Below are 12360 nucleotides of genomic sequence, written 5' to 3'. Positions count from 1 at the left end.
TGCCCTCTTCTGGTGTATCTGAAGACAGCTACAGTGTACTTATATATAATAAATAAATAAATCTTTAAAAAAATATGAATTAGGTTATGAGACAGAAGTTTCTAAGAGATCACGCTCAGCAGTGTAGAGCCTGAAAGGACACAACTCAAGGATCCAAGGGAAAAGGATGTCAAATACTAGTACTCAGTTGAGGATATAAATTCATTTGTTAAGCACTTCATTATTCAGAAAAGAATAGATTATGCTTCAAAAGATTCTAAGTGACAGGTTAGATTAAATTATAATTTCATAAATATTTTAGCAGTCAATAAATGATGTGTGATGTTCATATATGAAAAGTATTTTTAATTTGATTCATCAAAGCTGATAATTTTAAAAGTTTGAACTGGCAACAATTGGTCTCAGCCCTTATTCTAATGGATGCTTCAGTGATAAAATTTTAACTTTAAACTAAGTTACGAGAAAGTACACAAGAAAATTCTATTGTGCTTCCAATCAGTCTATGTTGACCCTTTGCCTTATGACTGACATATGCTCTATTTTTAAATTCACTGTTATATATGTTTGTCCATTTCATATGATATATATGTATATATATACACACATAAATATGTATATATATATGGGTATGTGCATATGACCATTAACTATCAACTAGAATTAGGCACACAAATGTACTACTAAGTGCATAAGAATATTTTAATATTTTTATTTTCTACAAAAACTATACTTCCAAGCACAACTCATATCTGATTTTCGTATTTAAACAGAGACAATTGAGTGCCCAAACTCTATTAGAAAATCACCAGAAAATTCCAGGTGTTATTTTTATTATTATTATTATTAACTTGAGTATTTCTTATTTACATTTCGAGTGTTATTCCCTTTCCCGTTTTCCGGGCAATCATCCCCCTAATCCCTCCTCCTCCCCTTCATTATGGGTGTTCCCCTCCCCATCCTCCCCCCATTGCCGCCCTCCCCCCAACAATCACGTTCACTGGGGGTTCAGTCTTAGCAGGACCAAGGGCTTCCCCTTCCACTGGTAATCTTACTAGAATATTCTCTGCTAACTATGAGGTCAGAGTCCAGAGTCCAGGGTCAGTCCATGTATAGTCTTTAGGTAGTGGCTTAGTCCCTGGAAGCTCTGGTTGCTTGGCATTGTTGTTCATAAGGGGTCTTGAACTCCTTCAAGCTCTTCGAGTTCTTTCTCTGATTCCTTCAATGGGGGTCCTGTTCTCAGTTCAGTGGTTTACTGCTGGCATTCGCCTCTGTATTTGCTGTATTCTGGCTGTGTCTCTCAGGAGCGATCTATATCCGTCTCCTGTCGGCCTGCACTTCTTCGCGTCATCCATCTTGTCTAATTGGATGGCTGTATATGTATGGGCCACATGTGGAGCAGGCTCTAATGGGTGTTCCTTCTGTGTCTGTTTTAATCTTTGCCTCTCTATTCCCTGCCAAGGGTAATCTTGTTCCCCTTTTAAAGAAGGAGTAAAGCATTCACATTTTGATCATCCATCTTGAGTTTCATTTGTTCTAGGCATCTAGGGTAATTCAAGCATTTGGGCTAATAACCACTTATCAATGAATGCATACCTCGTGTGTTTTTCTGTGATTGGGTTACCTCACTCAGGATGATATTTTCCAGTTCCAACCATTTGCCTACGAATTTCATAAAGTCATTGTTTTTCATAGCTGAGTAATATTCCATTGTGTAGATGTACCACATTTTCTGTATCCATTCCTCTGTTGAAGGGCATCTGGATTCTTTAAACTTCTGGCTATTATAAATAAGGCTGTGATGAACATAGTGGAGCATGTGTCTTTTTTATATGTTGGGGTATCTTTTGGGTATATGCCCAAGAGTGGTATAGCTAGATCCTCAGGCAGTTCAATGTCCAATTTTCTGAGGAACCTCCAGACTGATTTCCAGAATGATTGTACCAGTCTGCAATCACTCCAACAATGGAGGAGTGTTTCTCTTTCTCCACATCCTCGCCAGCATTTGCTGTCACCTGAGTTTTTGATCTTAGCCATTCTCACTGGTGTGAGGTGAAATCTCAGGGTTGTTTTGACTTGCATTTCCTTTATGACTAAAGATGCTGAACATTCCTTATATTTTTGTCAGCCATTCGGCATTCCTAAGCTGTGAATTCTTTGTTTAGCTCTGAACCCCATTTTTTAATAGGGTTATTTGTCTCCCTGTGGTCTAACTTCTTGAGTTCTTTGTATATTTTGGATATAAGGTCTCTATCTGTTGTAGGATTGGTAAAGATCGTTTCCCAATCTGTTGGTTGCCGTTTTGTCCTAACCACAGTGTCCTTTGCCTTACAGAAGCTTTGCAGTTTTATGAGATCCCATTTGTCGATTCTTAATCTTAGGGCATAAGCCATTGGTGTTTTGTTCAGGAAAATGTTTCCAGTGCCCATGTGTTCCAGATGCTTCCCTAGTTTTTCTTCTATTACTTTGAGTGTATCTGGTTTGATGTGGAGGTCCTTTATCCAATTGGACTTAAGCTTTGTACAAGGTGATAAGCATGAATCGATCTACATTCTTCTACATGTTGACCTCCAGTTGAATCAGCACCATTTGCTGAAAATGCTCTTTTTCCATTTGATGGTTTTGGCTCCTTTGTCAAAAATCAAGTGACCATAGGTGTGTGGGTTCTTTTCTGGGTCTTCAATTCTGTTCCATTGGTCTATCTGTCTGTCTCTGTACCAATACCATGCAGTTTTTATCATTATTGCTCTGTAATACTGCTTGAGTTCAGGGATAGTGATTCCCCCTGAAGTCCTTTTATTGTTGAGGATAGTTTTAGCTATCCTGGGTTTCTTGTTATTACAGATGAATTTGCAAATTGTTCTGTCTAACTCTTTAAAGAATTGGATTGGTATTTTGATGGGGATTGCATTGAATCTGTAGATCACTTTTGGTAGAATGGCCATTTTTACTATTTTAATCCTGCCAATCCATGAGCATGGGAGATCTTTCCGTCTTCTGAGATCTTCTTCAATTTCTTTCTTCAGAGTCTTGAAGTTCTTACTTTACAGATATTTTCTTGCTTGGTTAAAGTCACACCAAGGTACTTTATATTATTTGGACCTATTATGAAGGGTGTTGTTTCCCTAATTTCTTTCTCGGCTTGTTTCTCTTTTGTGTAGAGGAAGGCTACTGATCTGTTTGAGTTAATTTTATACACAGCCACATTGCTGAAGTTGTTTATCAGCTTTAGTAGTTCTCTGGTGGAACTTTTGGGATCACTTAAATATAGTATCATATCATCTGCAAATAGTGATATTTTGACTTCTTCCTTTCCGATCTGTATCCCCTTGACCTGCTTTTATTGTCTGATTGCTCTGGCTAGAACTTCAAGAATTATATGGAATAAGTAGGGAGAGAGTGGGCAACCTTGTCTAGTCCCTGATTTTAGTGGGATTGCTTCAAGTTTCTCTCCATTTAGTTCAATGTTAGCAACTGGTTTGCTGTATATGGCTTTTACTATCTTTAGGTATGGGCCTTGAATTCCTATTTTTTCCAGGACTTTTATCATGAAGGGGTGTTGAATTTTGTCAAATGCTTTCTCAGCATCTAATGAAATATTCATGTGGTTCTGTTCTTTCAGTTTGTTTATATAATGGATCATGTTGATGGTTTTCCATATATTAAACCATCCCTTCATGCCTGGGATGAAGCCTACTTGATCATGGTGGATGATTGGTTTGATGTGCTCTTGGATACGGTTTGCCAGAATTTCATTGAGTATTTTTGTGTTGATATTCATAAGGGAAATTGTTCTGAAGTTCTCTTTCTTTGTTGGATCTTTGTGTGGTTTAGGTATAAGAGTAATTGTGGCTTCATAGAAGGAATTCGGTAGTGCTCCATTTGTTTCAATTTTGTGGAATAGTTTGGATAATATTGGTATGAGGTCTTCTATGAAGGTCTGATAGAATTCTCCACTAAACCCGTCATTCTGTGTGTTTTTAATCACTATTTTATTTTATTTATATTCAAATTGTTATGATCCTTACTTGTACCTGCTCCATGAGTTCTTCCCTCATCTTCCTTCTCCTTTGCTTCTGAGGGGCTGCTCCTCCACCAACCAACCCAGTCTCATCTCACCCTTTCAATAGCCCTTTTCCTTCAGACATCAAGTTTCTACAGAGTTAAACACATCCTTTACCACTAAAGGCTGACAATACAGTCCTCTGCTATATATGTAGAGGAGGTCACAGACCAGCCCATGTCTCAGGGAGCTCTGAGTTGTCTGTGTTACTTGATATTGTTGTTCTTCCTATGGGGTTGCAATTCTCTTCATCTGCTTCAGTTCTTCCCCTAACTCTCACTTAGGGTTCCCCGACCTAATTCCAATGATTGGCTCTAATTATCTGTATCATACTCAGCCATGTTAGTCGCCTGTCTGCAAGCAGAACATGGAATCTGTAATAGTGTCAGGATTTGGTGCCTGTGGAATAGATCCCAAGTTGGGCAGTCTCTGAATGACCTTTTCTTCCGTATCTGCTCCATGTTTTGCCCTTCCCTTTAATTTAGACAGGAATTATTTTAGATAAAATATTTTGAAGGTGAGTGTGTGACCCTATGCCTCAAATGGGTGCTAAGTCTGTTTACTGGAGGTGGTCTCTTTAGGTGCCATCTCCTCACTGTTGAGCATTTCAGCTAATGTCATCCCTTTTAGGTCCTGGGAGACTCTCACATCTCTAATGTCTGGAACATTCTAGAGGTTCCCTCTATCCCTCTGCCTCCCATTATTGTTTTGTTCCTCTTTCTAAGTGGGATTGAAGTATGAACACTTAAGCCTTCCCTCTTGTTAACCTTTGCATGGTTTGGGAGTTTTAAAATGGGACTTTTGTTTAATTTATATATTTATCTTTATAGTTATAATTTTTTAGCCTATTGGAATAAATGAAAAACATCTTCATTTTTTTCATGTATACTCATTTTCTCATATCTTGAAAGTCTTTTCTAAAACAATATGTACTTTCTATTAAATTTATTGTTTTCTTGTATCTTTTATTCCTTTATTCCTCTATTTACTTTCTGGTTATACAGGAGATTGAACCTCTGGCTTCATTAATGTGTTCAGTAAGGTTTTAACCTACCCTTAGGAAAAACTCGCATTTGATTCTAACTTTGTCCCAGGAAATAAAATTTTCCTTGAAATTTCATTAAGGCAATATTGCAGGGACAAAAATATTTAGTCATTATATATATATATATATATATATATATATATATATATATATATGGAAATAAACGAGAGGCTTATATTGATCCAGAAGTCTCCATTGCATGCCACATTCCTGACCTTGTGATTCTTGTCATCTCATTTACACATTATTATGTTACCCATTTGACAGTAAATATCTAACAAATTGTGAGTTAGGTGTCTCTACCCAATGCTTTCAGAAATTCTTTGGATTTCAATTAAAAATGAGGTATTCTTTTATGAACATCTGAAAATAATTTCTGTTCCTTTGCTCTTATTGTGTAGTATATTCCTTATATACCACTTTTTTCCTGAACATTGATGTATCTTTTAACATTTATATTTCTTTTTAAATATTTAGTCGAGTCCCAAATTGACCTTCTTTTGTCCTAGACAGTATTAAAAGCAGGAACAATTAATATATATCACAAATATATATCCTTTTGTACCAGTTATGAATACAAACCAAGTGAAATTAGAACACTCATTATAATATTGAATTTTGATTTTTTTATACAGTAACAGTTATTTAAAAATGTGGTATACATCTTTCCCTCTAAAAGCAGTGCAATTTGTATATATCTTGATTGTTTCCACAGATAACCATCCTTTACTTACTTTGTTATTGTACTTAGAAAGCTGAAGCATCAAGTGAACCAGACCAATAAATGTTGGAAACTTCTACCATTAAAGAGGGTTATGGATAGCAAGGATTTACAGCAGATAATCAATGGGATATTGGATCTCGTGAACTAAGCAGAGTCTTCTTCACTTGCAGTCCCATTAACCTCTTAGAAAAAAAACTGAGTGTGCATGGCCAAAAACATAGAGATCAGCAAATATGCAGGTAGAAGTAAAACTTAGTTATGTGCACACTTACCAGTGAATGATCATAAACTGCTCACAAAGAAGATTGTACAAAGGGCACACTACTGTGAAAAAGCAGGCATCTCACTTGGATTGTTCTTGCTGTAGAAGAAATGATTCTGTTTTATGAGAAAAATAATGAAACTTCTTAAATTTAGAGAGAATGGAGTAAACTAGAGAGCAAGGAGAAAACTTGTTTACATTTGCCTAGGGACACCTGACTCATGTTGGATATATCATGTTAGAGATACAATGTCAGCATTACTTAAAATTCACCTTTTCCATAATGAAGGCCTTCCCCAATCTTGATATTAAGCACAAAAATATAGAAATGTGCATGTTGTAGAGAGGGACAAAAACAGCAATAGCTGGTGTAAATTATCAAATAGTGGAACAAGAAAAAATATTTTTCCTATTATGAATCCAAAGAAGCAGCTCAATATATAAATATAAATATAAACAGTTAAAATATCATGGAATGAGCAGAACTCACTCTAAGAACAATGTTTAAAGCCTTTGAAGGTCCACAAAGAAAACCAGAAAAAGAATAAAAGCAAAGACATATCCATTCATAATAAGACAGAATAAATTTCCACATTCCTTCAAAAACCTATTGAATGAAAAATGCCCATTTACTATTGTTACTTTTCATTTGATTTTAAATTTTCATGTTTCTATCATATATTTTTTTAAATTTTCAACTCCATTGTCATTTCTTTTTCATCTTTTCTTCATCTGGACTCCTTCTCAACAAATTTCTCTTTTACTTTTTACATCTCTCTCTCCTATACCACAGTGAGTTTAACTAGAATTGTATGTTTGAACTTGGGTACAAGAGTTATTTGCTGTGATGAATGGCTACACCACTGATAGTACATATTCTCCCAGGAAATGTTGTCTGCATATTTCTACTTAGAAAAACATAGAGCATCACAAGCATTCTCCAACCATCAGTGATAAAATTGTATGTGGTCCAGTTTTGTTCTGGTCTTGTGCAGGTATCCAGAGTTATTTTGTATCCATTACAGCAGCAACCATGCCATATTTAGATGGGAAAATTTCACAGAACTCCTTCTTTATCCTGTGGTTCAAACATACCTTCTGGGTTGGGGATTTAGCTCAGTGGTAGAGCACTTGCCTAGCAAGCGCAAGGCCCTGGGTTCGGTCCCCAGCTCTGAAAAAAAGAAAAAAAAAACAAAAAACAAAACAAAACAAAAAACATACCTTCTAATCCTTTTTCTAAAGGGTATGCTTCTGATATGCTTCTAGAAACTATATCACATAACAAACACATTTTCTATAACTTTGGTCAGATTGTGTCTCTGAAATCAATATCACAGAGAGAGAAAAAAAAAAAAGAACTTCTTGCTTCTCCAACCCAGGTGAGACCAGGATTATTCTATACTCTATAGGTATAAATATATAGGGCAAAGTTTGACAACATGTCCACTTAGCAAAACAACAGGATTACATTCCCTGCCAGAATATATGACTTCCCTGGCATTGGCTTTTGAGAATGTATACAGTACCAAGCATGTATTTCATGCAGTGTAATATGCATAAAATGCAACCATATTACCCCTAAATACTCATGTCAATATTATATCATCCAACATAACTTTGTCTGGCAGTGGTTTTGTAGCATCCAGATTCCAAATGCAAGGAAGGCTGTTGATACATATTTTTTCCCTAGAATCCTGCACAACACTTTCTGATCCCACAGATACTAGAAGAAAAGAAAAGTGATTCCAGTTGTGTTCCAGTGTGATTTATCTATGTTCTGTTACTAAGATGCATAGTGTCTTCAGTAGTATCTTCTTTCCACAAATATCATGAGGCAGAGAGTCAAAGCTATGGCACTGTGTTGTAGTTTTAGAATTTTAACTGAAACACGGACATGACACTGTCTTGTAGTTTTAGAGCTCTCTAACTGAAACTTGATAGGGAGGTATCCTACATATAGTACTCTTGAGAAATTTTTATTGAACACGGAACTGCTAATGAGTTTTAAAGAGAATCTCATTGTAACACCAAAAATTGAAAAGCAGTTATCATGGAATACATTTTTTATGTTTTTCAAAGTCTTTCATAAACATTCGCACTTTGCTTTAAAATTAGTGCTTAAACCTATTAATTGATACCATATAAAATGAAATATTAATCACTGTCCTAATCCATAAACACTTCAATAAGCTGTAGTATAATATAAATTATAAATTTTCACACGCATATGGGTATATCACATTAAAGGTCATACCAATGTGAAATTCTTCCAAGATACATATTTAAACATTAAACGGCATAATTTGTTTATAGATGAATGAGAAAAGTATCAGTCTCTATACTTATAAATTGAGAAAAATGAAAAGACTACCAGAGGTAATGTTACTCTGTAAGATGAGATGGGAAGTTCATTGCAGAAGCAGAACCAGCACTTGAGCTCTGCCAGTGAGGATAGAGATAGCAGTGAATGTTCTATATAGAAACAACATATATAATTACATATGTGTGTGTGATATAAATATTCCATATTATATTAGATCAACAATAAAACACAGCTATCTTCAAGTACTCTCCTCCCCTAGCATGTAAATTTATCAAGAATATTACATAAGTCTTACGCTGCATCCTAACTAAGGTAATTTGATTCTGTGTTCTTAGGAAAGAGTAAAAGACATGGCTAAATTACATTGATAAAGACTTAAATTTTAGTATCTTTCACTCCTGTCTTCTGGTTACAGAGTTACTTCCTGCTAGCTTGATGCTGTCAATTTCAGGCTCCATCCATGCATCAAAGAGAAATGGTTTATGACCTATAACAAAAAATTCTAATGTTTCACACTCTCTTTTTTAATTTGTATTTTTATATTTTATCCCTCTTTTGTCACTAGCTATGTAAAGAAAGCTTAAATTCATTAACTAACCAGTGTCAAACCAATGACCCTAAAAATAATTTCCTCAGTAAGTATAATAATGAATTAAATGAGATACTTGAATTAAGTATTTCAAAAATTTAATAACAATATTTTTTGTTTACTTTGTAATAAATTTTATGAAAAAATCAGTCACTGTCGTGTTGTCAGTAGGGAACCTGAGAACTATTTTGTAAATATACATAATTCCCCGACATGGTAATGGTATCACATCAATTTTATTTAGCATGAACATTTAAATATTGTGAGTGTTAGGCAATTTTTAATTAGCAAGTTTGTCTCCTTCATTATATTCTGGAAGTATATGACTAATTCATCTTTGCAGACAGAACCAGAGAGAATTGAAGAATACATGAAAATAAATGAACATCAGTCTTCAAAATATTCACTCATCCATTTCTTTCTCACTTGAAGTTACTTTCTTGAATTGTTATGTGTTAATTATAAAATTTTAAATTTTGGAGTAACATAATCTATAAGTGGTTGACAATGATTGAACTTTTATTGCATCTAGTTCATTAAGCAAGTTCTAATGGTTATTGTGTTTATTATCAAAGTTAACTTGTTCACCTGTTTCAATTGCAACTTCATTTTTAAATATAATAAATAGCTGATTAACAATGACAATTGTTAATAACTGCTACTATAAGTACCCAGAGTAAAACTTCATGAAGGCAGAACAATTAGAGTAACAAATGGTAGAAGAGAAGCATTATGATATTATCCTTTCATAATTCAATTGACTTAGCACATCATCATTGTTATAAAATATAAAAAATTAAAGATAAAATCCCACTAGGTCCAGCACCACAGTGCCCCAAGGTATCCGAAAGATGTCTCAATCTCATTCAGCAAAGCGTCTCACCCGCTCTGCTCCCTCCCATATCACACTGCCGAAGGCCTCTCTCTGAGCCTGGCAACAATCTCTCTACCCATCGAATTCCCAAGTCAGGTTTCCATGCCAGGAGCACACATCCCAACTCCGTGGTGGCACAGACTCTTTAGCCGCCGCACACATATTTACACTTAAATCACTACATGAAATAACACACGACACAATAACCTATGATCCAAATGATAAAATATAATTGTCCACCTAAACATCCAAAGCCCTGTATACATCCATCTCCTAAGAACATTCATAACAACCTGTAAAGGTACAGCACGGTATCTTAACATCAGCTTCCATGTTGTCCCACGACTACTCGGCTATCTCCTCCTCCCTCCTCCTCTTTCCTCAAACTTTTCTCCCACCCATCCTTCCTTCTGGTCTAATGACAGAACTCATTCGATCCTGTACTGGCCCTCACCTGTATTTTACAAATTAAAAGGGGAGAAGGTTCTGTGAAGTCACCTGAGTCCTGAGTACATGACTAGGCAGTCACCCTTGGGGCAGCGGAATTAGCATCAAAATACAAAACTCCAGGGGAAATCACAACACATCATTTTAATTATTCACTAAAAAATATGTCTCTCTTGTTCAAATTGCTTTAAGTAAAGACTTTTTACAAGGAAGACTCAGAGTTAAGATTTGAGAAATGAATATCAAATAATATGAAAAAGGACTAGCAAGTCACAGTCTGCATTTTCAGGATGTGAATATGAATATGTGAGGTAGAAAATTAATTTCTTGGGGTTGGGAACAAAGCTTATTGAAAGACAGCTTATCTAACATGGATTAGGCCAGAGGTTAAACCATCAGTATTACAAGAAATAAGTAAATAAATAAATTGTTTAGGTACCGAGTATAAGAACCACATATCATGTTAAATTCATTTTAAATAAATATTCCAAATTTTTAGCCAGATTAATAACTCAGTATTTGAAGGTGCTTTTTATTGAAGTGTGTTGATATGACTTTGAAACCTTGAGGCCACATATACTATTCAACTCTATGTAAGAAAATTGTAACATATTTACATTAAAAATGGATTGACTTAAAATGCACAATATTAAGTGAGATCATAAAATCACAGAAAGAAAATAAAATTTCATAGTATCCCTGATATGTAATTATGTATGTATATATGCAAACAAATTTGCATGTTAGTGTAGTATAACCTGTAAAAAAGAAAATAAGAAATGGTAAATATTAGTGAATGAGGAAAGACAGTACTCAGCTAATGGAAGCAAGTTATGAAAGAAAATACAAATCTAATAATTCTGTCATAGATTTTTCATCTTTTTCATGGGTAAGTGCTTAAAAGTATATTTGATAGTGAAGTATAATGTCCAATGTGAGGTTCTACCATTTTAAAATTCCTTTTCCAACACCATAGAAGTTTATTGAAAAGTATAGACTTTGGATCCGATTGATTAGGTGTGTGATTCCTTTTTGTTTACAAGTGTTTTATAACTTATATAATAAGTTAACAAAAATTTTAATTACCCATTTCCTATATCACAGGAATATATATTTCTCACTTTATTAAAACAAATAAATGTAATTTAAATAAAATTATGCAATAACTGTTAATATCATGTATCATATTTTTACAGTTTCTGATGCTAGACTTATGTTTAAAATTACACAAAACACATCAAGTCTCTATGGAATAAAGTTGTCATCACTTATTTAGATCACAATTTGTCACTCAATATTTTAAATAACTCTTAAGTTCTGTGCTTTTACAACTCAAATTCCTAGAACTGATATTGTTCCAAATAATATTCTGAAACAAAATTTAGAAAAATTGACTAATTTTGTGTTTCCTTTTATAAAGTTATATATTTTATATACTATGCTTATAATTTCTAATTTTTCATAAAACTGCACTATCAATGTACAATGTACATGCTAAGCTAATTTATTTTATATATCCATATTATATGTTTTACTTTGTCATTCTTCATTTAAAATTAATGTTCTGTAAAATATAAATGTAATAGAAAGTTATGAAGTTTACTAACCCAACTGTCAAGAGACAGTTCACCAAATTATAAATCATTAATTCTGGCTACATTATATTGAGATTTCAGCAGAGGTCATGGAGTTCCTAGTTAGAGCAATAACATAATTAAATGCGAAAATATGTTAGCTACTTTTTATTGCCAAAAAATTTAGAAAAGAATGTCATTAAAATATTATGAAACAAACTTATAATCTGGGAACTCATAATATAATCATAAGGAAATATCATAACAATAATAATATTCACAGACTAAAATATTAAATTTCTAAAGAGTTAAAAATTACCACTTAAAACATTCTAATATTTATAATTTTGTAGTATCCCTTAAAGATTTTATTGTACTGTATATTATTTATTTATGGAATGGAAGGGTATACGTGTATTTGTCTTAGTCAGGGTTTCTATTCCTGCACAAACATCATAATCA

The sequence above is a fragment of the Rattus norvegicus genome, chromosome 13 (assembly GCF_021556685.1).
Source record: "Rattus norvegicus strain SHRSP/BbbUtx chromosome 13, alternate assembly SHRSP_T2T, whole genome shotgun sequence".
Lineage (NCBI taxonomy): Eukaryota > Metazoa > Chordata > Mammalia > Rodentia > Muridae > Rattus > Rattus norvegicus.
This window is presented reverse-complemented; position numbering follows the sequence as displayed.